Genomic DNA, 21,887 nt, shown 5'->3' on the forward strand with positions numbered 1-21,887 from the left:
AGGCGAGTATGTCAGTTTAATCAGATACCAAACGATTACGGAGAACGGACGAACAGAACTTGCTTGAAAAAAGCTACTAGTGCAATTTTCGCGTTCTGACATTAAGGTGAAGGCGCCGACTCGCACGTTCTCCAGGCGCGAAGTGTCTAGTATTTTTGATATTTATATCGTTTAACGCTAATATATAACTGAGAGATAATGATTACGCAATATTTTGCTCGATTAGACGTCTTTAGCCAGGCAGAGTATAATACTTTTCCTTAAGTTATGGGAACAGAAAGATCGTGAAAGGGGGTATAGCTCAGTCGTAGAGCATTCGACTGCAGATCGAGAGGTCTCCGGTTCAATCCCGGGTGCCCCCTTCATTTTTCAGTATCTCGAAAAAACAAATGACGATTGTCGCGGTGAGTTGCAAATGCATGTTTGAGATGCACCCTGCACGCCATACCGAAGGCTTTGGAGCAACATTTCAATGGGGGGGATCGCAGCCCAGAGTCTTGCAGGTCATCGTCCTCCCGCCATGAGGTCGAACTGTACGAAATCCACTTGCTTGGCGGAAGAATCTTGTACACTGAATTTTGTAGAATATGGTGATAGGCAAAAGTTTTCTTGTACCGCTGCACGGAGAAACAAAAATTGGAGGAGCTGGGATTTGAACCCAGGACTTTCTGCATGCGAAGCAGACACTCTACCACTGAGTTACACCCCCGCCAGAGCAAGTACATCTGGGACGAGTGCCTCGTGGATCCTACTGTCATTATTTCTTAGGTTTGAACGGTACATTAAGTGTTGGAGGAACCTATTCATGACAAGACCTAAGCAGCGTCGACTCCGTGGCGCAACGGTAGCGCGTCTGACTCCAGATCAGAAGGTTGCGTGTTCAAATCACGTCGGGGTCACAATGAAATTTTCGTTTACGGAAGCCATAGGCGAGTATGTCAGTTTAATCAGATACCAAACGATTACGGAGAACGGACGAACAGAACTTGCTTGAAAAAAGCTACTAGTGCAATTTTCGCGTTCTGACATTAAGGTGAAGGCGCCGACTCGCACGTTCTCCAGGCGCGAAGTGTCTAGTATTTTTGATATTTATATCGTTTAACGCTAATATATAACTGAGAGATAATGATTACGCAATATTTTGCTCGATTAGACGTCTTTAGCCAGGCAGAGTATAATACTTTTCCTTAAGTTATGGGAACAGAAAGATCGTGAAAGGGGGTATAGCTCAGTCGTAGAGCATTCGACTGCAGATCGAGAGGTCCCCGGTTCAATCCCGGGTGCCCCCTTCATTTTTCAGTATCTCGAAAAAACAAATGACGATTGTCGCGGTGAGTTGCAAATGCATGTTTGAGATGCACCCTGCACGCCATACCGAAGGCTTTGGAGCAACATTTCAATGGGGGGGATCGCAGCCCAGAGTCTTGCAGGTCATCGTCCTCCCGCCATGAGGTCGAACTGTACGAAATCCACTTGCTTGGCGGAAGAATCTTGTACACTGAATTTTGTAGAATATGGTGATAGGCAAAAGTTTTCTTGTACCGCTGCACGGAGAAACAAAAATTGGAGGAGCTGGGATTTGAACCCAGGACTTTCTGCATGCGAAGCAGACACTCTACCACTGAGTTACACCCCCGCCAGAGCAAGTACATCTGGGACGAGTGCCTCGTGGATCCTACTGTCATTATTTCTTAGGTTTGAACGGTACAGTAAGTGTTGGAGGAACCTATTCATGACAAGACCTAAGCAGCGTCGACTCCGTGGCGCAACGGTAGCGCGTCTGACTCCAGATCAGAAGGTTGCGTGTTCAAATCACGTCGGGGTCACAATGAAATTTTCGTTTACGGAAGCCATAGGCGAGTATGTCAGTTTAATCAGATACCAAACGATTACGGAGAACGGACGAACAGAACTTGCTTGAAAAAAGCTACTAGTGCAATTTTCGCGTTCTGACATTAAGGTGAAGGCGCCGACTCGCACGTTCTCCAGGCGCGAAGTGTCTAGTATTTTTGATATTTATATCGTTTAACGCTAATATATAACTGAGAGATAATGATTACGCAATATTTTGCTCGATTAGACGTCTTTAGCCAGGCAGAGTATAATACTTTTCCTTAAGTTATGGGAACAGAAAGATCGTGAAAGGGGGTATAGCTCAGTCGTAGAGCATTCGACTGCAGATCGAGAGGTCCCCGGTTCAATCCCGGGTGCCCCCTTCATTTTTCAGTATCTCGAAAAAACAAATGACGATTGTCGCGGTGAGTTGCAAATGCATGTTTGAGATGCACCCTGCACGCCATACCGAAGGCTTTGGAGCAACATTTCAATGGGGGGGATCGCAGCCCAGAGTCTTGCAGGTCATCGTCCTCCCGCCATGAGGTCGAACTGTACGAAATCCACTTGCTTGGCGGAAGAATCTTGTACACTGAATTTTGTAGAATATGGTGATAGGCAAAAGTTTTCTTGTACCGCTGCACGGAGAAACAAAAATTGGAGGAGCTGGGATTTGAACCCAGGACATTCTGCATGCGAAGTAGACACTCTACCACTGAGTTACACCCCCGCCAGAGCAAGTACATCTGGGACGAGTGCCTCGTGGATCCTACTGTCATTATTTCTTAGGTTTGAACGGTACAGTAAGTGTTGGAGGAACCTATTCATGACAAGACCTAAGCAGCGTCGACTCCGTGGCGCAACGGTAGCGCGTCTGACTCCAGATCAGAAGGTTGCGTGTTCAAATCACGTCGGGGTCACAATGAAATTTTCGTTTACGGAAGCCATAGGCGAGTATGTCAGTTTAATCAGATACCAAACGATTACGGAGAACGGACGAACAGAACTTGCTTGAAAAAAGCTACTAGTGCAATTTTCGCGTTCTGACATTAAGGTGAAGGCGCCGACTCGCACGTTCTCCAGGCGCGAAGTGTCTAGTATTTTTGATATTTATATCGTTTAACGCTAATATATAACTGAGAGATAATGATTACGCAATATTTTGCTCGATTAGACGTCTTTAGCCAGGCAGAGTATAATACTTTTCCTTAAGTTATGGGAACAGAAAGATCGTGAAAGGGGGTATAGCTCAGTCGTAGAGCATTCGACTGCAGATCGAGAGGTCCCCGGTTCAATCCCGGGTGCCCCCTTCATTTTTCAGTATCTCGAAAAAACAAATGACGATTGTCGCGGTGAGTTGCAAATGCATGTTTGAGATGCACCCTGCACGCCATACCGAAGGCTTTGGAGCAACATTTCAATGGGGGGGATCGCAGCCCAGAGTCTTGCAGGTCATCGTCCTCCCGCCATGAGGTCGAACTGTACGAAATCCACTTGCTTGGCGGAAGAATCTTGTACACTGAATTTTGTAGAATATGGTGATAGGCAAAAGTTTTCTTGTACCGCTGCACGGAGAAACAAAAATTGGAGGAGCTGGGATTTGAACCCAGGACTTTCTGCATGCGAAGCAGACACTCTACCACTGAGTTACACCCCCGCCAGAGCAAGTACATCTGGGACGAGTGCCTCGTGGATCCTACTGTCATTATTTCTTAGGTTTGAACGGTACAGTAAGTGTTGGAGGAACCTATTCATGACAAGACCTAAGCAGCGTCGACTCCGTGGCGCAACGGTAGCGCGTCTGACTCCAGATCAGAAGGTTGCGTGTTCAAATCACGTCGGGGTCACAATGAAATTTTCGTTTACGGAAGCCATAGGCGAGTATGTCAGTTTAATCAGATACCAAACGATTACGGAGAACGGACGAACAGAACTTGCTTGAAAAAAGCTACTAGTGCAATTTTCGCGTTCTGACATTAAGGTGAAGGCGCCGACTCGCACGTTCTCCAGGCGCGAAGTGTCTAGTATTTTTGATATTTATATCGTTTAACGCTAATATATAACTGAGAGATAATGATTACGCAATATTTTGCTCGATTAGACGTCTTTAGCCAGGCAGAGTATAATACTTTTCCTTAAGTTATGGGAACAGAAAGATCGTGAAAGGGGGTATAGCTCAGTCGTAGAGCATTCGACTGCAGATCGAGAGGTCCCCGGTTCAATCCCGGGTGCCCCCTTCATTTTTCAGTATCTCGAAAAAACAAATGACGATTGTCGCGGTGAGTTGCAAATGCATGTTTGAGATGCACCCTGCACGCCATACCGAAGGCTTTGGAGCAACATTTCAATGGGGGGGATCGCAGCCCAGAGTCTTGCAGGTCATCGTCCTCCCGCCATGAGGTCGAACTGTACGAAATCCACTTGCTTGGCGGAAGAATCTTGTACACTGAATTTTGTAGAATGTGGTGATAGGCAAAAGTTTTCTTGTACCGCTGCACGGAGAAACAAAAATTGGAGGAGCTGGGATTTGAACCCAGGACTTTCTGCATGCGAAGCAGACACTCTACCACTGAGTTACACCCCCGCCAGAGCAAGTACATCTGGGACGAGTGCCTCGTGGATCCTACTGTCATTATTTCTTAGGTTTGAACGGTACAGTAAGTGTTGGAGGAACCTATTCATGACAAGACCTAAGCAGCGTCGACTCCGTGGCGCAACGGTAGCGCGTCTGACTCCAGATCAGAAGGTTGCGTGTTCAAATCACGTCGGGGTCACAACGAAATTTTCGTTTACGGAAGCCATAGGCGAGTATGTCAGTTTAATCAGATACCAAACGATTACGGAGAACGGACGAACAGAACTTGCTTGAAAAAAGCTACTAGTGCAATTTTCGCGTTCTGACATTAAGGTGAAGGCGCCGACTCGCACGTTCTCCAGGCGCGAAGTGTCTAGTATTTTTGATATTTATATCGTTTAACGCTAATATATAACTGAGAGATAATGATTACGCAATATTTTGCTCGATTAGACGTCTTTAGCCAGGCAGAGTATAATACTTTTCCTTAAGTTATGGGAACAGAAAGATCGTGAAAGGGGGTATAGCTCAGTCGTAGAGCATTCGACTGCAGATCGAGAGGTCCCCGGTTCAATCCCGGGTGCCCCCTTCATTTTTCAGTATCTCGAAAAAACAAATGACGATTGTCGCGGTGAGTTGCAAATGCATGTTTGAGATGCACCCTGCACGCCATACCGAAGGCTTTGGAGCAACATTTCAATGGGGGGGATCGCAGCCCAGAGTCTTGCAGGTCATCGTCCTCCCGCCATGAGGTCGAACTGTACGAAATCCACTTGCTTGGCGGAAGAATCTTGTACACTGAATTTTGTAGAATATGGTGATAGGCAAAAGTTTTCTTGTACCGCTGCACGGAGAAACAAAAATTGGAGGAGCTGGGATTTGAACCCAGGACTTTCCGCATGCGAAGCAGACACTATACCACTGAGTTACACCCCCGCCAGAGCAAGTACATCTGGGACGAGTGCCTCGTGGATCCTACTGTCATTATTTCTTAGGTTTGAACGGTACAGTAAGTGTTGGAGGAACCTATTCATGACAAGACCTAAGCAGCGTCGACTCCGTGGCGCAACGGTAGCGCGTCTGACTCCAGATCAGAAGGTTGCGTGTTCAAATCACGTCGGGGTCACAATGAAATTTTCGTTTACGGAAGCCATAGGCGAGTATGTCAGTTTAATCAGATACCAAACGATTACGGAGAACGGACGAACAGAACTTGCTTGAAAAAAGCTACTAGTGCAATTTTCGCGTTCTGACATTAAGGTGAAGGCGCCGACTCGCACGTTCTCCAGGCGCGAAGTGTCTAGTATTTTTGATATTTATATCGTTTAACGCTAATATATAACTGAGAGATAATGATTACGCAATATTTTGCTCGATTAGACGTCTTTAGCCAGGCAGAGTATAATACTTTTCCTTAAGTTATGGGAACAGAAAGATCGTGAAAGGGGGTATAGCTCAGTCGTAGAGCATTCGACTGCAGATCGAGAGGTCCCCGGTTCAATCCCGGGTGCCCCCTTCATTTTTCAGTATCTCGAAAAAACAAATGACGATTGTCGCGGTGAGTTGCAAATGCATGTTTGAGATGCACCCTGCACGCCATACCGAAGGCTTTGGAGCAACATTTCAATGGGGGGGATCGCAGCCCAGAGTCTTGCAGGTCATCGTCCTCCCGCCATGAGGTCGAACTGTACGAAATCCACTTGCTTGGCGGAAGAATCTTGTACACTGAATTTTGTAGAATATGGTGATAGGCAAAAGTTTTCTTGTACCGCTGCACGGAGAAACAAAAATTGGAGGAGCTGGGATTTGAACCCAGGACTTTCTGCATGCGAAGCAGACACTCTACCACTGAGTTACACCCCCGCCAGAGCAAGTACATCTGGGACGAGTGCCTCGTGGATCCTACTGTCATTATTTCTTAGGTTTGAACGGTACAGTAAGTGTTGGAGGAACCTATTCATGACAAGACCTAAGCAGCGTCGACTCCGTGGCGCAACGGTAGCGCGTCTGACTCCAGATCAGAAGGTTGCGTGTTCAAATCACGTCGGGGTCACAATGAAATTTTCGTTTACGGAAGCCATAGGCGAGTATGTCAGTTTAATCAGATACCAAACGATTACGGAGAACGGACGAACAGAACTTGCTTGAAAAAAGCTACTAGTGCAATTTTCGCGTTCTGACATTAAGGTGAAGGCGCCGACTCGCACGTTCTCCAGGCGCGAAGTGTCTAGTATTTTTGATATTTATATCGTTTAACGCTAATATATAACTGAGAGATAATGATTACGCAATATTTTGCTCGATTAGACGTCTTTAGCCAGGCAGAGTATAATACTTTTCCTTAAGTTATGGGAACAGAAAGATCGTGAAAGGGGGTATAGCTCAGTCGTAGAGCATTCGACTGCAGATCGAGAGGTCCCCGGTTCAATCCCGGGTGCCCCCTTCATTTTTCAGTATCTCGAAAAAACAAATGACGATTGTCGCGGTGAGTTGCAAATGCATGTTTGAGATGCACCCTGCACGCCATACCGAAGGCTTTGGAGCAACATTTCAATGGGGGGGATCGCAGCCCAGAGTCTTGCAGGTCATCGTCCTCCCGCCATGAGGTCGAACTGTACGAAATCCACTTGCTTGGCGGAAGAATCTTGTACACTGAATTTTGTAGAATATGGTGATAGGCAAAAGTTTTCTTGTACCGCTGCACGGAGAAACAAAAATTGGAGGAGCTGGGATTTGAACCCAGGACTTTCCGCATGCGAAGCAGACACTATACCACTGAGTTACACCCCCGCCAGAGCAAGTACATCTGGGACGAGTGCCTCGTGGATCCTACTGTCATTATTTCTTAGGTTTGAACGGTACAGTAAGTGTTGGAGGAACCTATTCATGACAAGACCTAAGCAGCGTCGACTCCGTGGCGCAACGGTAGCGCGTCTGACTCCAGATCAGAAGGTTGCGTGTTCAAATCACGTCGGGGTCACAATGAAATTTTCGTTTACGGAAGCCATAGGCGAGTATGTCAGTTTAATCAGATACCAAACGATTACGGAGAACGGACGAACAGAACTTGCTTGAAAAAAGCTACTAGTGCAATTTTCGCGTTCTGACATTAAGGTGAAGGCGCCGACTCGCACGTTCTCCAGGCGCGAAGTGTCTAGTATTTTTGATATTTATATCGTTTAACGCTAATATATAACTGAGAGATAATGATTACGCAATATTTTGCTCGATTAGACGTCTTTAGCCAGGCAGAGTATAATACTTTTCCTTAAGTTATGGGAACAGAAAGATCGTGAAAGGGGGTATAGCTCAGTCGTAGAGCATTCGACTGCAGATCGAGAGGTCCCCGGTTCAATCCCGGGTGCCCCCTTCATTTTTCAGTATCTCGAAAAAACAAATGACGATTGTCGCGGTGAGTTGCAAATGCATGTTTGAGATGCACCCTGCACGCCATACCGAAGGCTTTGGAGCAACATTTCAATGGGGGGGATCGCAGCCCAGAGTCTTGCAGGTCATCGTCCTCCCGCCATGAGGTCGAACTGTACGAAATCCACTTGCTTGGCGGAAGAATCTTGTACACTGAATTTTGTAGAATATGGTGATAGGCAAAAGTTTTCTTGTACCGCTGCACGGAGAAACAAAAATTGGAGGAGCTGGGATTTGAACCCAGGACTTTCTGCATGCGAAGCAGACACTCTACCACTGAGTTACACCCCCGCCAGAGCAAGTACATCTGGGACGAGTGCCTCGTGGATCCTACTGTCATTATGTCTTAGGTTTGAACGGTACAGTAAGTGTTGGAGGAACCTATTCATGACAAGACCTAAGCAGCGTCGACTCCGTGGCGCAACGGTAGCGCGTCTGACTCCAGATCAGAAGGTTGCGTGTTCAAATCACGTCGGGGTCACAATGAAATTTTCGTTTACGGAAGCCATAGGCGAGTATGTCAGTTTAATCAGATACCAAACGATTACGGAGAACGGACGAACAGAACTTGCTTGAAAAAAGCTACTAGTGCAATTTTCGCGTTCTGACATTAAGGTGAAGGCGCCGACTCGCACGTTCTCCAGGCGCGAAGTGTCTAGTATTTTTGATATTTATATCGTTTAACGCTAATATATAACTGAGAGATAATGATTACGCAATATTTTGCTCGATTAGACGTCTTTAGCCAGGCAGAGTATAATACTCTTCCTTAAGTTATGGGAACAGAAAGATCGTGAAAGGGGGTATAGCTCAGTCGTAGAGCATTCGACTGCAGATCGAGAGGTCCCCGGTTCAATCCCGGGTGCCCCCTTCATTTTTCAGTATCTCGAAAAAACAAATGACGATTGTCGCGGTGAGTTGCAAATGCATGTTTGAGATGCACCCTGCACGCCATACCGAAGGCTTTGGAGCAACATTTCAATGGGGGGGATCGCAGCCCAGAGTCTTGCAGGTCATCGTCCTCCCGCCATGAGGTCGAACTGTACGAAATCCACTTGCTTGGCGGAAGAATCTTGTACACTGAATTTTGTAGAATATGGTGATAGGCAAAAGTTTTCTTGTACCGCTGCACGGAGAAACAAAAATTGGAGGAGCTGGGATTTGAACCCAGGACTTTCTGCATGCGAAGCAGACACTCTACCACTGAGTTACACCCCCGCCAGAGCAAGTACATCTGGGACGAGTGCCTCGTGCATCCTACTGTCATTATTTCTTAGGTTTGAACGGTACAGTAAGTGTTGGAGGAACCTATTCATGACAAGACCTAAGCAGCGTCGACTCCGTGGCGCAACGGTAGCGCGTCTGACTCCAGATCAGAAGGTTGCGTGTTCAAATCACGTCGGGGTCACAATGAAATTTTCGTTTACGGAAGCCATAGGCGAGTATGTCAGTTTAATCAGATACCAAACGATTACGGAGAACGGACGAACAGAACTTGCTTGAAAAAAGCTACTAGTGCAATTTTCGCGTTCTGACATTAAGGTGAAGGCGCCGACTCGCACGTTCTCCAGGCGCGAAGTGTCTAGTATTTTTGATATTTATATCGTTTAACGCTAATATATAACTGAGAGATAATGATTACGCAATATTTTGCTCGATTAGACGTCTTTAGCCAGGCAGAGTATAATACTTTTCCTTAAGTTATGGGAACAGAAAGATCGTGAAAGGGGGTATAGCTCAGTCGTAGAGCATTCGACTGCAGATCGAGAGGTCCCCGGTTCAATCCCGGGTGCCCCCTTCATTTTTCAGTATCTCGAAAAAACAAATGACGATTGTCGCGGTGAGTTGCAAATGCATGTTTGAGATGCACCCTGCACGCCATACCGAAGGCTTTGGAGCAACATTTCAATGGGGGGGATCGCAGCCCAGAGTCTTGCAGGTCATCGTCCTCCCGCCATGAGGTCGAACTGTACGAAATCCACTTGCTTGGCGGAAGAATCTTGTACACTGAATTTTGTAGAATATGGTGATAGGCAAAAGTTTTCTTGTACCGCTGCACGGAGAAACAAAAATTGGAGGAGCTGGGATTTGAACCCAGGACTTTCTGCATGCGAAGCAGACACTCTACCACTGAGTTACACCCCCGCCAGAGCAAGTACATCTGGGACGAGTGCCTCGTGGATCCTACTGTCATTATTTCTTAGGTTTGAACGGTACAGTAAGTGTTGGAGGAACCTATTCATGACAAGACCTAAGCAGCGTCGACTCCGTGGCGCAACGGTAGCGCGTCTGACTCCAGATCAGAAGGTTGCGTGTTCAAATCACGTCGGGGTCACAATGAAATTTTCGTTTACGGAAGCCATAGGCGAGTATGTCAGTTTAATCAGATACCAAACGATTACGGAGAACGGACGAACAGAACTTGCTTGAAAAAAGCTACTAGTGCAATTTTCGCGTTCTGACATTAAGGTGAAGGCGCCGACTCGCACGTTCTCCAGGCGCGAAGTGTCTAGTATTTTTGATATTTATATCGTTTAACGCTAATATATAACTGAGAGATAATGATTACGCAATATTTTGCTCGATTAGACGTCTTTAGCCAGGCAGAGTATAATACTTTTCCTTAAGTTATGGGAACAGAAAGATCGTGAAAGGGGGTATAGCTCAGTCGTAGAGCATTCGACTGCAGATCGAGAGGTCCCCGGTTCAATCCCGGGTGCCCCCTTCATTTTTCAGTATCTCGAAAAAACAAATGACGATTGTCGCGGTGAGTTGCAAATGCATGTTTGAGATGCACCCTGCACGCCATACCGAAGGCTTTGGAGCAACATTTCAATGGGGGGGATCGCAGCCCAGAGTCTTGCAGGTCATCGTCCTCCCGCCATGAGGTCGAACTGTACGAAATCCACTTGCTTGGCGGAAGAATCTTGTACACTGAATTTTGTAGAATATGGTGATAGGCAAAAGTTTTCTTGTACCGCTGCACGGAGAAACAAAAATTGGAGGAGCTGGGATTTGAACCCAGGACTTTCTGCATGCGAAGCAGACACTCTACCACTGAGTTACACCCCCGCCAGAGCAAGTACATCTGGGACGAGTGCCTCGTGGATCCTACTGTCATTATTTCTTAGGTTTGAACGGTACAGTAAGTGTTGGAGGAACCTATTCATGACAAGACCTAAGCAGCGTCGACTCCGTGGCGCAACGGTAGCGCGTCTGACTCCAGATCAGAAGGTTGCGTGTTCAAATCACGTCGGGGTCACAATGAAATTTTCGTTTACGGAAGCCATAGGCGAGTATGTCAGTTTAATCAGATACCAAACGATTACGGAGAACGGACGAACAGAACTTGCTTGAAAAAAGCTACTAGTGCAATTTTCGCGTTCTGACATTAAGGTGAAGGCGCCGACTCGCACGTTCTCCAGGCGCGAAGTGTCTAGTATTTTTGATATTTATATCGTTTAACGCTAATATATAACTGAGAGATAATGATTACGCAATATTTTGCTCGATTAGACGTCTTTAGCCAGGCAGAGTATAATACTTTTCCTTAAGTTATGGGAACAGAAAGATCGTGAAAGGGGGTATAGCTCAGTCGTAGAGCATTCGACTGCAGATCGAGAGGTCCCCGGTTCAATCCCGGGTGCCCCCTTCATTTTTCAGTATCTCGAAAAAACAAATGACGATTGTCGCGGTGAGTTGCAAATGCATGTTTGAGATGCACCCTGCACGCCATACCGAAGGCTTTGGAGCAACATTTCAATGGGGGGGATCGCAGCCCAGAGTCTTGCAGGTCATCGTCCTCCCGCCATGAGGTCGAACTGTACGAAATCCACTTGCTTGGCGGAAGAATCTTGTACACTGAATTTTGTAGAATATGGTGATAGGCAAAAGTTTTCTTGTACCGCTGCACGGAGAAACAAAAATTGGAGGAGCTGGGATTTGAACCCAGGACTTTCTGCATGCGAAGCAGACACTCTACCACTGAGTTACACCCCCGCCAGAGCAAGTACATCTGGGACGAGTGCCTCGTGGATCCTACTGTCATTATTTCTTAGGTTTGAACGGTACAGTAAGTGTTGGAGGAACCTATTCATGACAAGACCTAAGCAGCGTCGACTCCGTGGCGCAACGGTAGCGCGTCTGACTCCAGATCAGAAGGTTGCGTGTTCAAATCACGTCGGGGTCACAATGAAATTTTCGTTTACGGAAGCCATAGGCGAGTATGTCAGTTTAATCAGATACCAAACGATTACGGAGAACGGACGAACAGAACTTGCTTGAAAAAAGCTACTAGTGCAATTTTCGCGTTCTGACATTAAGGTGAAGGCGCCGACTCGCACGTTCTCCAGGCGCGAAGTGTCTAGTATTTTTGATATTTATATCGTTTAACGCTAATATATAACTGAGAGATAATGATTACGCAATATTTTGCTCGATTAGACGTCTTTAGCCAGGCAGAGTATAATACTTTTCCTTAAGTTATGGGAACAGAAAGATCGTGAAAGGGGGTATAGCTCAGTCGTAGAGCATTCGACTGCAGATCGAGAGGTCCCCGGTTCAATCCCGGGTGCCCCCTTCATTTTTCAGTATCTCGAAAAAACAAATGACGATTGTCGCGGTGAGTTGCAAATGCATGTTTGAGATGCACCCTGCACGCCATACCGAAGGCTTTGGAGCAACATTTCAATGGGGGGGATCGCAGCCCAGAGTCTTGCAGGTCATCGTCCTCCCGCCATGAGGTCGAACTGTACGAAATCCACTTGCTTGGCGGAAGAATCTTGTACACTGAATTTTGTAGAATATGGTGATAGGCAAAAGTTTTCTTGTACCGCTGCACGGAGAAACAAAAATTGGAGGAGCTGGGATTTGAACCCAGGACTTTCTGCATGCGAAGCAGACACTCTACCACTTTTTTTTTTCTTTTTTTTTTCCAATTGCGCCACTTTTTTTTTTGTTTTTTTTGCCTTAACCACTTTTTTTTTTTTTTAGACGCCTTAACCACTTTTTTTTTTTTTTTTTAACCACTTTTTTTTTTTTTTTTTTTTTTTATAGCAGACACTCCACCACTTTTTTTTTTTTTTTCTTGAATATCGTTGTCACTGTGTATCTGAGATCAATTTGAACATGACGGACGCTGAGACTGGAACTCGTCACAATTGTCTGCTCGGTAGAGGCAGATGAGAGGGGCTGCTGCAGCAGCAACAGACTAACCGATCCCTTGTTTTTCAAAAACAATGTCCAACATATTGCCAAAGATTTTTGTCAAGTTGCCCGTTTGTTTTATTCTCCAATAAGCAGTATGCATGTATGCCAAAAATTCAACTAGGTTGTCGCCGTCCCGTCTGGTGATCGTATAATGCACATAATTTGCCAATATCCACATCATTGTAGTATTCTTAGCCATAGGATAGTAGTCCGTATCTGGGTTCGTGATGATAGTGGTCGAGATACTCGCTGGCGAGCTTCTCGATAATAGTGCGAGTTTTTCCCTCACCCATCGCCAGTTGTTTAAGTGTCCGCAGCAGGTGAAACGATGAAGCAAAGTGTCGATTAAACCACACTTAACACATTTATCAGAGGGATGTAAGCCTATTCTGTGTAATTTGACATTAGTGGCGATGGTAGCATTCACCACCTGGTACCAAGTTGATGCAACATCCCATGTATGAATCTTAAGACTAATGTTCCTCCATAGGGTCTTCCAGTTACAAGATGGATTTTTTGCCTCAATTGTATTACATTGACGCATCTTAGACCATTTCTGCATGACTTCATTCGTTGTCAAATGCGAGTTTTGTAAGATGCTTTCGCCTACATAACTTGTTTCAATGAAATATTCTCGTACATGTTTCAGCTGGTAGTTTATGTTGCTGATGTCGACGGGCGGGTGTATGTTTCCAGGGCGAAGGACGTGGAACAGACTTGCAGTTATGTTTGGGTCGTGACTGTATACTAGGCGCGAAGTGCGTTTCAGAAAAAGGGCATTGGCTTTTTTATGGATGTCAGTGAGCCCTAGCCCGCCGTCGGGTCGTGATTTTGTTAGCGTGGCACTGTCGAGTTTAAAAATGTTCCCTTTCCACACGAATCTGCTAGCTATTTGCAACATTTTTCTGGCCTGAACTTTAGGTATGGGAAATACTTGTGCCAAGTAGTATGCTTTGGAGAAAATACATATATTGACTATCTTGACCCTTTCTATCAAGTTCGCAGAGCGCCAGTTGTTTTCAACAATGAGACCATGCATGCTGTTCGTAACAGCTTTCCAGTTTTTCGCCGCCATTTTAAGAGGACATTTGTCGACGATAATACCTAGTGACTTAGGATTGTCCACTTTTTGGGCCCAGGGTATGGATACATGTTCAAGACCTCTCAAGTTAACCAGTTTGCATTTTCCTTCATTGAGTTTAGCTCCAGACACCTTACTGTATTTGTCGATTTCCGTTTTAATCGTCTTTACGTCGTTTACACAACGAATAACTGCTGTGACGTCATCGGCATAGGCACGCACTGCAAAACAAGCTCTTGATATAGAGAGACCTGGTAATGTGGACTCCAGTTTCCTGAGGAGAGGTTCCAGAGAAAAGGCAAAGAGCAACATCGAGAGAGGACTTCCCTGTGGGACCCCTCTCATAAGTGTAATCGGTATTGTCGACTGGCCGTTAACACACAATCGGGTGGTAATGCCTGTGATGACATTGCGGAGTAAGGTTACTACTGTGTTATCTAATCCAATCCTTTCCATGATCTGGAGGATGTAACGGTGACTCACACGATCAAAAGCCTTAGAAAGGTCGACAAACAGTAGGGCACAGTTGATGTTGGTCGCCGCCGTGATCGAAATTACGTCCCTGATGTCAGCGATTGTGGTCATTACGCTTCTGCCAGGGATGCAAGACTGATGATTCTTAATGACATGCCGGGCTATCAAGATTAATCTACTGTTTATCGCTCTGGCAATAGTCTTATAATCAAAATTTAACAGCATGATAGGCCGGAAGTTATCAATTTGCCTGTGGCCTCTTTGTTTCGGTATGAGCACTGTTCTACCTTCTTTCAACTCGTCCGGTATTCTGTGGCCTCGAAAGACTTCGTTAATAATTTCTGTGAGGGTGGGTCCAACGACATGCCAAAATTTGTGATAGAATTCTTTGGGGAGACCATCTGGACCAGGGGATTTGTTTGCAGGGGAACCGACAATTAAGTCTAAGACATCTGAAATTGCGAAATCGGCAAGAAATTCATTGTTGTCTTCTGCAGTTAAGTTACTGCCCAAAGGCTGAAGGAAATCAGACGTCAGATTTACATCAAGTGGATCTTCTGAGTATAATTCTCTATAATAATGATAAAAACCCTGAACAATGTCCTTTTGGTGCACAAGATGATCACCGGTTGGGGTAACTAGTTCGTCAACGAAGGTCCGCACACGATTGGAACGGTGTTTGATGAGATGGTATAAGGAAGTCATTTCGCTATCACTAACCGATTTGGTCTTAGCTTTAATTTTTAGGCCATCTAATTGCCTGTGCTTAATGCTTAACAGCTTCGCTTTGACTCGTTGGATTTGTGCAGCGTAAACATTGGAGTCATGAGATTTGTCATATAATTCTCTTAAAAGGGCATAATAAAATTCTGTTGTCTTCTTGTTATCCGTCGCTTTCTGATAGCAGTAAGAGATCAGGCATTGTCGCAGTTTTCTTTTAGCTGTGTGTGTCCACCACTCTAGTTTAGTTCTGTGCTTGTTAATGGAGCGGAGACAAAAATTCCATGTTGCACAAATGGCATCTTCGAGCTCCAGGTCTTGAAGATGAGAAGTGTTAAGCATCCACTGCCCTTTGAACCTTTTTGTTGGTTGCTTGTCGAGATTTAAGGTGACAGCATAGGCACAATGGTCAGAAAACGGAGCTGGAATAACTTCAGTATCAAGAACTCGGTTGCTGATATGAGACGATATATAGATCCGGTCAAGTCGACTACTTGAAGTAGGGGTAAAAAAAGTAAATTTAACCAGGGTGGGGTGCAGAATTTCCCACGTATCTTTCAACCGAACCTTGGTGACGAGTTCGCGAAGGTCATGACAGTAATTAAACTGTGGCCTCTGATCCTTCTGATGTACCACGCAGTTAAAATCACCACCTAGAACAATGTTAACGGGGTCCTTTCGAAGCAAATAAATGACTTCATCTTTAAAATAGGCACTTCTCGCTGACTTGTAACTGCTGCCGGAGGGTGCGTACACATTTACAACAGTGACATCAAAGAGTTGGCAGCTAATACCGCGACCAGATTCAAGTTTTTCGACCTCTGTGACGGGGATACCATTACGGACTAGCACGGCCGTGCCTGTATGAAGTTCGTGAGCTACGTTTTCAATGAATTGGAAACCAGGAATATCAAAACTTTTGACTGCCACCTCCTGTAGCAGAATGATGTCTGCTTCAGATTCGTAAACGAATTGCCGGAGCATTGCTACTTTAAGGTCGGATTGCAGTTTGTTAATATTTATGGTTAACAGTTTATAGGCTTGAGACATGTCTACATTAGGTTGAACTTAGACTTTGAGGACTGTCAGCGTGTCAGACGAACAACATCACAGAAAACATTGAAAAAACCATACGGAACAAAAGAGAAAAACAACTTATAGAGGCCTTCCGTCCTAACGCAACGTCACTATGCCGTAAACAAGTTTCCATTAATCGTTACTACTGTGGGGGTGGATCTCGCCGGCACTTGTGGTTTGACGGCCGTCAGGTTCGTCACGTACTACTTCGTACCCGATATTCTTCTGTTTCAAATCTGATTGCCCCTGTTGCGACTGTTGTGATTGCGATGGATTGCGAGAAGCCGAAAGATTAGGCTGTGGTTTGAGTTTGCGCCGTACCGTCGGTTGAGATGCCGATATCGTTGTCGAGTCATCGGCCTTCTGTGTCGCTGTTTCCGTCCGACCGACAGTCGTGACCTGTTGTTTGGCAACAACTTTCTCCTGTTTGTTTCCACCTGTGGCTTGTTGTCGTGGTTTGTTGTGGAGCCGATGTTTACCCGCCACTTCCTCATGTTGGTCGCGTTGAGGCGGCTGTTGTACATCGCCGGTGACACTCAAAGTTGTTGACAGTTGCTGCTGGTCGGTAGGATCCTCCGTTTCCACATCCGATTTGTTGGTGGCAGGTGGTACTGCAGGATCGATCTGCATACAATCGGCTTCTACTAAATCTCCGTCGGCTGAAGGACGTGGTTTTCTGATTGTGGGAGAGGTGCGAGATAATTCATCTCCTGAATGATCATCGCTTCGCTCCAGTGGCCGTTTTTTATTCTGTACATTCCTGTCAGGGGGAACAGATTCGAGATTCGTCGGGGCTACGATAGGTGGAAAATCAGTGACACTGCAAGGAAAGTCAGATGAACTTTCCTTAGCAACATCATCTACAGGTTGGACAGGTGTACCGTTTGCCATAACGTCACTGAGTGTCAATTTACGTCGCTGCATGAGGTTCGTTTTTAAGACAAACACACGGCGGGGACAATCCTGCCGAAAATGACCTGACTCATTACAGACGTGACATGTAGGGATTTGTCCAGTATAAACAATATGAGCCTTGTGACCTTCAACGGAGATATGTGACGGGATATTAGTCTTAACTTCCATTTCAACCGACCTTATTCCATTAAAGCACTGGAGTTTATAATGCGGCGACCAGCGTTCATTAATGATTTCTTTTACATCCCCATATTGAGACAGAGCAACCTTAATTTTTTCGTTTTCTAGTTCAATTGGTAAATTAAGAACTCGAACAGTCCGATATGTAGTATCAGCCCTTTTGATAGAAACCATACTACTAGTGCCGTCCCTATGGATAAACTCGACTTGGTTGCCAAACTTATCGCGAATTTTATCAACCATTAACGGATTAAAGAACTTAACAAACACACAGTAGTTGTCGGAATCAAGCTGGGTAGTATGAACAGAATCCGGGTTAATGCCAATTACCTCTGTGAGCCATTCGTGAACCTCGAGAGCAGACGGTTGAACCCGGCGAGTTTCCTTTTCAAACGAAAAAACCAGGGTGTTCTTCCTGATGGAGGAAGCCATGTCGTGCAGCACCGGTCGGATTACGGTCAAAACCGAAAATCCCTAGAGCGACGAATATCCGAAGACGTAACCAGTACACAAAACTGGTGTAGAACAGATCTCAATTTAAACACAGAACAGAAAGCAGTACACACGAAACGATAAGTACTAGCGTAAGCGCTGTTTACACGGAGCGGCGGCAAGTACGTCCGTACGCGACGGCAGCTAGAGCCACACTATCACTGAGTTACACCCCCGCCAGAGCAAGTACATCTGGGACGAGTGCCTCGTGGATCCTACTGTCATTATTTCTTAGGTTTGAACGGTACAGTAAGTGTTGGAGGAACCTATTCATGACAATACCTAAGCAGCGTCGACTCCGTGGCGCAACGGTAGCGCGTCTGACTCCAGATCAGAAGGTTGCGTGTTCAAATCACGTCGGGGTCACAATGAAATTTTCGTTTACGGAAGCCATAGGCGAGTATGTCAGTTTAATCAGATACCAAACGATTACGGAGAACGGACGAACAGAACTTGCTTGAAAAAAGCTACTAGTGCAATTTTCGCGTTCTGACATTAAGGTGAAGGCGCCGACTCGCACGTTCTCCAGGCGCGAAGTGTCTAGTATTTTTGATATTTATATCGTTTAACGCTAATATATAACTGAGAGATAATGATTACGCAATATTTTGCTCGATTAGACGTCTTTAGCCAGGCAGAGTATAATACTTTTCCTTAAGTTATGGGAACAGAAAGATCGTGAAAGGGGGTATAGCTCAGTCGTAGAGCATTCGACTGCAGATCGAGAGGTCCCCAGTTCAATCCCGGGTGCCCCCTTTCATTTTTCAGTATCTCGAAAAAACAAATGACGATTGTCGCGGTGAGTTGCAAATGCATGTTTGAGATGCACCCTGCACGCCATACCGAAGGCTTTGGAGCAACATTTCAATGGGGGGGATCGCAGCCCAGAGTCTTGCAGGTCATCGTCCTCCCGCCATGAGGTCGAACTGTACGAAATCCACTTGCTTGGCGGAAGAATCTTGTACACTGAATTTTGTAGAATATGGTGATAGGCAAAAGTTTTCTTGTACCGCTGCACGGAGAAACAAAAATTGGAGGAGCTGGGATTTGAACCCAGGACTTTCTGCATGCGAAGCAGACACTCTACCACTGAGTTACACCCCCGCCAGAGCAAGTACATCTGGGACGAGTGCCTCGTGGATCCTACTGTCATTATTTCTTAGGTTTGAACGGTACAGTAAGTGTTGGAGGAACCTATTCATGACAAGACCTAAGCAGCGTCGACTCCGTGGCGCAACGGTAGCGCGTCTGACTCCAGATCAGAAGGTTGCGTGTTCAAATCACGTCGGGGTCACAATGAAATTTTCGTTTACGGAAGCCATAGGCGAGTATGTCAGTTTAATCAGATACCAAACGATTACGGAGAACGGACGAACAGAACTTGCTTGAAAAAAGCTACTAGTGCAATTTTCGCGTTCTGACATTAAGGTGAAGGCGCCGACTCGCACGTTCTCCAGGCGCGAAGTGTCTAGTATTTTTGATATTTATATCGTTTAACGCTAATATATAACTGAGAGATAATGATTACGCAATATTTTGCTCGATTAGACGTCTTTAGCCAGGCAGAGTATAATACTTTTCCTTAAGTTATGGGAACAGAAAGATCGTGAAAGGGGGTATAGCTCAGTCGTAGAGCATTCGACTGCAGATCGAGAGGTCCCCGGTTCAATCCCGGGTGCCCCCTTCATTTTTCAGTATCTCGAAAAAACAAATGACGATTGTCGCGGTGAGTTGCAAATGCATGTTTGAGATGCACCCTGCACGCCATACCGAAGGCTTTGGAGCAACATTTCAATGGGGGGGATCGCAGCCCAGAGTCTTGCAGGTCATCGTCCTCCCGCCATGAGGTCGAACTGTACGAAATCCACTTGCTTGGCGGAAGAATCTTGTACACTGAATTTTGTAGAATATGGTGATAGGCAAAAGTTTTCTTGTACCGCTGCACGGAGAAACAAAAATTGGAGGAGCTGGGATTTGAACCCAGGACTTTCTGCATGCGAAGCAGACACTCTACCACTGAGTTACACCCCCGCCAGAGCAAGTACATCTGGGACGAGTGCCTCGTGAATCCTACTGTCATTATTTCTTAGGTTTGAACGGTACAGTAAGTGTTGGAGGAACCTATTCATGACAAGACCTAAGCAGCGTCGACTCCGTGGCGCAACGGTAGCGCGTCTGACTCCAGATCAGAAGGTTGCGTGTTCAAATCACGTCGGGGTCACAATGAAATTTTCGTTTACGGAAGCCATAGGCGAGTATGTCAGTTTAATCAGATACCAAACGATTACGGAGAACGGACGAACAGAACTTGCTTGAAAAAAGCTACTAGTGCAATTTTCGCGTTCTGACATTAAGGTGAAGGCGCCGACTCGCACGTTCTCCAGGCGCGAAGTGTCTAGTATTTTTGATATTTATATCGTTTAACGCTAATATATAACTGAGAGATAATGATTACGCAATATTTTGCTCGATTAGACGTCTTTAGCCAGGCAGAGTATAATACTTTTCCTTAAGTTATGGGAACAGAAAGATCGTGAAAGGGGGTATAGCTCAGTCGTAGAGCATTCGACTGCAGATCGAGAGGTCCCCGGTTCAATCCCGGGTGCCCCCTTCATTTTTCAGTATCTCGAAAAAACAAATGACGATTGTCGCGGTGAGTTGCAAATGCATGTTTGAGATGCACCCTGCACGCCATACCGAAGGCTTTGGAGCAACATTTCAATGGGGGGGATCGCAGCCCAGAGTCTTGCAGGTCATCGTCCTCCCGCCATGAGGTCGAACTGTACGAAATCCACTTGCTTGGCGGAAGAATCTTGTACACTGAATTTTGTAGAATATGGTGATAGGCAAAAGTTTTCTTGTACCGCTGCACGGAGAAACAAAAATTGGAGGAGCTGGGATTTGAACCCAGGACTTTCTGCATGCGAAGCAGACACTCTACCACTGAGTTACACCCCCGCCAGAGCAAGTACATCTGGGACGAGTGCCTCGTGGATCCTACTGTCATTATTTCTTAGGTTTGAACGGTACAGTAAGTGTTGGAGGAACCTATTCATGACAAGACCTAAGCAGCGTCGACTCCGTGGCGCAACGGTAGCGCGTCTGACTCCAGATCAGAAGGTTGCGTGTTCAAATCACGTCGGGGTCACAATGAAATTTTCGTTTACGGAAGCCATAGGCGAGTATGTCAGTTTAATCAGATACCAAACGATTACGGAGAACGGACGAACAGAACTTGCTTGAAAAAAGCTACTAGTGCAATTTTCGCGTTCTGACATTAAGGTGAAGGCGCCGACTCGCACGTTCTCCAGGCGCGAAGTGTCTAGTATTTTTGATATTTATATCGTTTAACGCTAATATATAACTGAGAGATAATGATTACGCAATATTTTGCTCGATTAGACGTCTTTAGCCAGGCAGAGTATAATACTTTTCCTTAAGTTATGGGAACAGAAAGATCGTGAAAGGGGGTATAGCTCAGTCGTAGAGCATTCGACTGCAGATCGAGAGGTCCCCGGTTCAATCCCGGGTGCCCCCTTCATTTTTCAGTATCTCGAAAAAACAAATGACGATTGTCGCGGTGAGTTGCAAATGCATGTTTGAGATGCACCCTGCACGCCATACCGAAGGCTTTGGAGCAACATTTCAATGGGGGGGATCGCAGCCCAGAGTCTTGCAGGTCATCGTCCTCCCGCCATGAGGTCGAACTGTACGAAATCCACTTGCTTGGCGGAAGAATCTTGTACACTGAATTTTGTAGAATATGGTGATAGGCAAAAGTTTTCTTGTACCGCTGCACGGAGAAACAAAAATTGGAGGAGCTGGGATTTGAACCCAGGACTTTCTGCATGCGAAGCAGACACTCTACCACTGAGTTACACCCCCGCCAGAGCAAGTACATCTGGG

The 21,887-nt window shown here is 45.8% G+C and overlaps 52 non-coding genes across 52 annotated transcripts; 35 read left to right on the forward strand and 17 right to left on the reverse strand.

Annotated features, from left to right (window-relative positions):
* The first annotated feature begins 290 nt into the window (after positions 1 to 290).
* Positions 291 to 362, forward strand: Trnac-gca. Its single transcript has one exon. It is a non-coding gene; the product is annotated as a tRNA-Cys (tRNA).
* Positions 363 to 637: 275 nt separating this feature from the next.
* On the reverse strand, positions 638 to 709 carry Trnaa-cgc. The gene has a single exon. It is a non-coding gene; the product is annotated as a tRNA-Ala (tRNA).
* A 118-nt stretch (positions 710 to 827) lies between these two features.
* On the forward strand, positions 828 to 899 carry Trnaw-cca. The gene has a single exon. It is a non-coding gene; the product is annotated as a tRNA-Trp (tRNA).
* Positions 900 to 1,217: 318 nt separating this feature from the next.
* On the forward strand, positions 1,218 to 1,289 carry Trnac-gca. Its single transcript has one exon. It is a non-coding gene; the product is annotated as a tRNA-Cys (tRNA).
* A 275-nt stretch (positions 1,290 to 1,564) lies between these two features.
* On the reverse strand, positions 1,565 to 1,636 carry Trnaa-cgc. The gene has a single exon. It is a non-coding gene; the product is annotated as a tRNA-Ala (tRNA).
* A 118-nt stretch (positions 1,637 to 1,754) lies between these two features.
* Trnaw-cca lies at positions 1,755 to 1,826 on the forward strand. Its single transcript has one exon. It is a non-coding gene; the product is annotated as a tRNA-Trp (tRNA).
* A 318-nt stretch (positions 1,827 to 2,144) lies between these two features.
* On the forward strand, positions 2,145 to 2,216 carry Trnac-gca. The gene has a single exon. It is a non-coding gene; the product is annotated as a tRNA-Cys (tRNA).
* Positions 2,217 to 2,491: 275 nt separating this feature from the next.
* Trnaa-cgc lies at positions 2,492 to 2,563 on the reverse strand. The gene has a single exon. It is a non-coding gene; the product is annotated as a tRNA-Ala (tRNA).
* Positions 2,564 to 2,681: 118 nt separating this feature from the next.
* On the forward strand, positions 2,682 to 2,753 carry Trnaw-cca. The gene has a single exon. It is a non-coding gene; the product is annotated as a tRNA-Trp (tRNA).
* Positions 2,754 to 3,071: 318 nt separating this feature from the next.
* On the forward strand, positions 3,072 to 3,143 carry Trnac-gca. The gene has a single exon. It is a non-coding gene; the product is annotated as a tRNA-Cys (tRNA).
* A 275-nt stretch (positions 3,144 to 3,418) lies between these two features.
* Positions 3,419 to 3,490, reverse strand: Trnaa-cgc. The gene has a single exon. It is a non-coding gene; the product is annotated as a tRNA-Ala (tRNA).
* A 118-nt stretch (positions 3,491 to 3,608) lies between these two features.
* On the forward strand, positions 3,609 to 3,680 carry Trnaw-cca. The gene has a single exon. It is a non-coding gene; the product is annotated as a tRNA-Trp (tRNA).
* A 318-nt stretch (positions 3,681 to 3,998) lies between these two features.
* On the forward strand, positions 3,999 to 4,070 carry Trnac-gca. Its single transcript has one exon. It is a non-coding gene; the product is annotated as a tRNA-Cys (tRNA).
* Positions 4,071 to 4,345: 275 nt separating this feature from the next.
* On the reverse strand, positions 4,346 to 4,417 carry Trnaa-cgc. The gene has a single exon. It is a non-coding gene; the product is annotated as a tRNA-Ala (tRNA).
* Positions 4,418 to 4,535: 118 nt separating this feature from the next.
* Trnaw-cca lies at positions 4,536 to 4,607 on the forward strand. The gene has a single exon. It is a non-coding gene; the product is annotated as a tRNA-Trp (tRNA).
* A 318-nt stretch (positions 4,608 to 4,925) lies between these two features.
* Positions 4,926 to 4,997, forward strand: Trnac-gca. Its single transcript has one exon. It is a non-coding gene; the product is annotated as a tRNA-Cys (tRNA).
* A 275-nt stretch (positions 4,998 to 5,272) lies between these two features.
* On the reverse strand, positions 5,273 to 5,344 carry Trnaa-cgc. Its single transcript has one exon. It is a non-coding gene; the product is annotated as a tRNA-Ala (tRNA).
* A 118-nt stretch (positions 5,345 to 5,462) lies between these two features.
* Positions 5,463 to 5,534, forward strand: Trnaw-cca. Its single transcript has one exon. It is a non-coding gene; the product is annotated as a tRNA-Trp (tRNA).
* A 318-nt stretch (positions 5,535 to 5,852) lies between these two features.
* Trnac-gca lies at positions 5,853 to 5,924 on the forward strand. The gene has a single exon. It is a non-coding gene; the product is annotated as a tRNA-Cys (tRNA).
* A 275-nt stretch (positions 5,925 to 6,199) lies between these two features.
* Positions 6,200 to 6,271, reverse strand: Trnaa-cgc. The gene has a single exon. It is a non-coding gene; the product is annotated as a tRNA-Ala (tRNA).
* Positions 6,272 to 6,389: 118 nt separating this feature from the next.
* On the forward strand, positions 6,390 to 6,461 carry Trnaw-cca. Its single transcript has one exon. It is a non-coding gene; the product is annotated as a tRNA-Trp (tRNA).
* Positions 6,462 to 6,779: 318 nt separating this feature from the next.
* On the forward strand, positions 6,780 to 6,851 carry Trnac-gca. The gene has a single exon. It is a non-coding gene; the product is annotated as a tRNA-Cys (tRNA).
* Positions 6,852 to 7,126: 275 nt separating this feature from the next.
* On the reverse strand, positions 7,127 to 7,198 carry Trnaa-cgc. Its single transcript has one exon. It is a non-coding gene; the product is annotated as a tRNA-Ala (tRNA).
* Positions 7,199 to 7,316: 118 nt separating this feature from the next.
* Positions 7,317 to 7,388, forward strand: Trnaw-cca. Its single transcript has one exon. It is a non-coding gene; the product is annotated as a tRNA-Trp (tRNA).
* Positions 7,389 to 7,706: 318 nt separating this feature from the next.
* On the forward strand, positions 7,707 to 7,778 carry Trnac-gca. Its single transcript has one exon. It is a non-coding gene; the product is annotated as a tRNA-Cys (tRNA).
* A 275-nt stretch (positions 7,779 to 8,053) lies between these two features.
* Positions 8,054 to 8,125, reverse strand: Trnaa-cgc. Its single transcript has one exon. It is a non-coding gene; the product is annotated as a tRNA-Ala (tRNA).
* Positions 8,126 to 8,243: 118 nt separating this feature from the next.
* Trnaw-cca lies at positions 8,244 to 8,315 on the forward strand. The gene has a single exon. It is a non-coding gene; the product is annotated as a tRNA-Trp (tRNA).
* Positions 8,316 to 8,633: 318 nt separating this feature from the next.
* On the forward strand, positions 8,634 to 8,705 carry Trnac-gca. The gene has a single exon. It is a non-coding gene; the product is annotated as a tRNA-Cys (tRNA).
* Positions 8,706 to 8,980: 275 nt separating this feature from the next.
* On the reverse strand, positions 8,981 to 9,052 carry Trnaa-cgc. Its single transcript has one exon. It is a non-coding gene; the product is annotated as a tRNA-Ala (tRNA).
* Positions 9,053 to 9,170: 118 nt separating this feature from the next.
* Positions 9,171 to 9,242, forward strand: Trnaw-cca. Its single transcript has one exon. It is a non-coding gene; the product is annotated as a tRNA-Trp (tRNA).
* Positions 9,243 to 9,560: 318 nt separating this feature from the next.
* Trnac-gca lies at positions 9,561 to 9,632 on the forward strand. The gene has a single exon. It is a non-coding gene; the product is annotated as a tRNA-Cys (tRNA).
* A 275-nt stretch (positions 9,633 to 9,907) lies between these two features.
* On the reverse strand, positions 9,908 to 9,979 carry Trnaa-cgc. The gene has a single exon. It is a non-coding gene; the product is annotated as a tRNA-Ala (tRNA).
* Positions 9,980 to 10,097: 118 nt separating this feature from the next.
* Trnaw-cca lies at positions 10,098 to 10,169 on the forward strand. Its single transcript has one exon. It is a non-coding gene; the product is annotated as a tRNA-Trp (tRNA).
* Positions 10,170 to 10,487: 318 nt separating this feature from the next.
* Trnac-gca lies at positions 10,488 to 10,559 on the forward strand. Its single transcript has one exon. It is a non-coding gene; the product is annotated as a tRNA-Cys (tRNA).
* Positions 10,560 to 10,834: 275 nt separating this feature from the next.
* Trnaa-cgc lies at positions 10,835 to 10,906 on the reverse strand. Its single transcript has one exon. It is a non-coding gene; the product is annotated as a tRNA-Ala (tRNA).
* A 118-nt stretch (positions 10,907 to 11,024) lies between these two features.
* Positions 11,025 to 11,096, forward strand: Trnaw-cca. Its single transcript has one exon. It is a non-coding gene; the product is annotated as a tRNA-Trp (tRNA).
* A 318-nt stretch (positions 11,097 to 11,414) lies between these two features.
* Trnac-gca lies at positions 11,415 to 11,486 on the forward strand. Its single transcript has one exon. It is a non-coding gene; the product is annotated as a tRNA-Cys (tRNA).
* Positions 11,487 to 11,761: 275 nt separating this feature from the next.
* Positions 11,762 to 11,833, reverse strand: Trnaa-cgc. Its single transcript has one exon. It is a non-coding gene; the product is annotated as a tRNA-Ala (tRNA).
* A 118-nt stretch (positions 11,834 to 11,951) lies between these two features.
* On the forward strand, positions 11,952 to 12,023 carry Trnaw-cca. The gene has a single exon. It is a non-coding gene; the product is annotated as a tRNA-Trp (tRNA).
* Positions 12,024 to 12,341: 318 nt separating this feature from the next.
* On the forward strand, positions 12,342 to 12,413 carry Trnac-gca. Its single transcript has one exon. It is a non-coding gene; the product is annotated as a tRNA-Cys (tRNA).
* A 5,862-nt stretch (positions 12,414 to 18,275) lies between these two features.
* On the forward strand, positions 18,276 to 18,347 carry Trnaw-cca. The gene has a single exon. It is a non-coding gene; the product is annotated as a tRNA-Trp (tRNA).
* Positions 18,348 to 18,665: 318 nt separating this feature from the next.
* Positions 18,666 to 18,737, forward strand: Trnac-gca. Its single transcript has one exon. It is a non-coding gene; the product is annotated as a tRNA-Cys (tRNA).
* A 276-nt stretch (positions 18,738 to 19,013) lies between these two features.
* On the reverse strand, positions 19,014 to 19,085 carry Trnaa-cgc. Its single transcript has one exon. It is a non-coding gene; the product is annotated as a tRNA-Ala (tRNA).
* Positions 19,086 to 19,203: 118 nt separating this feature from the next.
* On the forward strand, positions 19,204 to 19,275 carry Trnaw-cca. Its single transcript has one exon. It is a non-coding gene; the product is annotated as a tRNA-Trp (tRNA).
* A 318-nt stretch (positions 19,276 to 19,593) lies between these two features.
* Trnac-gca lies at positions 19,594 to 19,665 on the forward strand. The gene has a single exon. It is a non-coding gene; the product is annotated as a tRNA-Cys (tRNA).
* Positions 19,666 to 19,940: 275 nt separating this feature from the next.
* Positions 19,941 to 20,012, reverse strand: Trnaa-cgc. Its single transcript has one exon. It is a non-coding gene; the product is annotated as a tRNA-Ala (tRNA).
* Positions 20,013 to 20,130: 118 nt separating this feature from the next.
* Trnaw-cca lies at positions 20,131 to 20,202 on the forward strand. Its single transcript has one exon. It is a non-coding gene; the product is annotated as a tRNA-Trp (tRNA).
* A 318-nt stretch (positions 20,203 to 20,520) lies between these two features.
* On the forward strand, positions 20,521 to 20,592 carry Trnac-gca. The gene has a single exon. It is a non-coding gene; the product is annotated as a tRNA-Cys (tRNA).
* A 275-nt stretch (positions 20,593 to 20,867) lies between these two features.
* Trnaa-cgc lies at positions 20,868 to 20,939 on the reverse strand. Its single transcript has one exon. It is a non-coding gene; the product is annotated as a tRNA-Ala (tRNA).
* A 118-nt stretch (positions 20,940 to 21,057) lies between these two features.
* On the forward strand, positions 21,058 to 21,129 carry Trnaw-cca. The gene has a single exon. It is a non-coding gene; the product is annotated as a tRNA-Trp (tRNA).
* A 318-nt stretch (positions 21,130 to 21,447) lies between these two features.
* Positions 21,448 to 21,519, forward strand: Trnac-gca. Its single transcript has one exon. It is a non-coding gene; the product is annotated as a tRNA-Cys (tRNA).
* A 275-nt stretch (positions 21,520 to 21,794) lies between these two features.
* On the reverse strand, positions 21,795 to 21,866 carry Trnaa-cgc. Its single transcript has one exon. It is a non-coding gene; the product is annotated as a tRNA-Ala (tRNA).
* Between the last annotated feature and the right edge of the window lie 21 nt (positions 21,867 to 21,887).

This window comes from Schistocerca americana, chromosome 3 (genome assembly GCF_021461395.2).
Source record: "Schistocerca americana isolate TAMUIC-IGC-003095 chromosome 3, iqSchAmer2.1, whole genome shotgun sequence".
NCBI classification, from domain to species: Eukaryota; Metazoa; Arthropoda; class Insecta; order Orthoptera; family Acrididae; genus Schistocerca; species Schistocerca americana.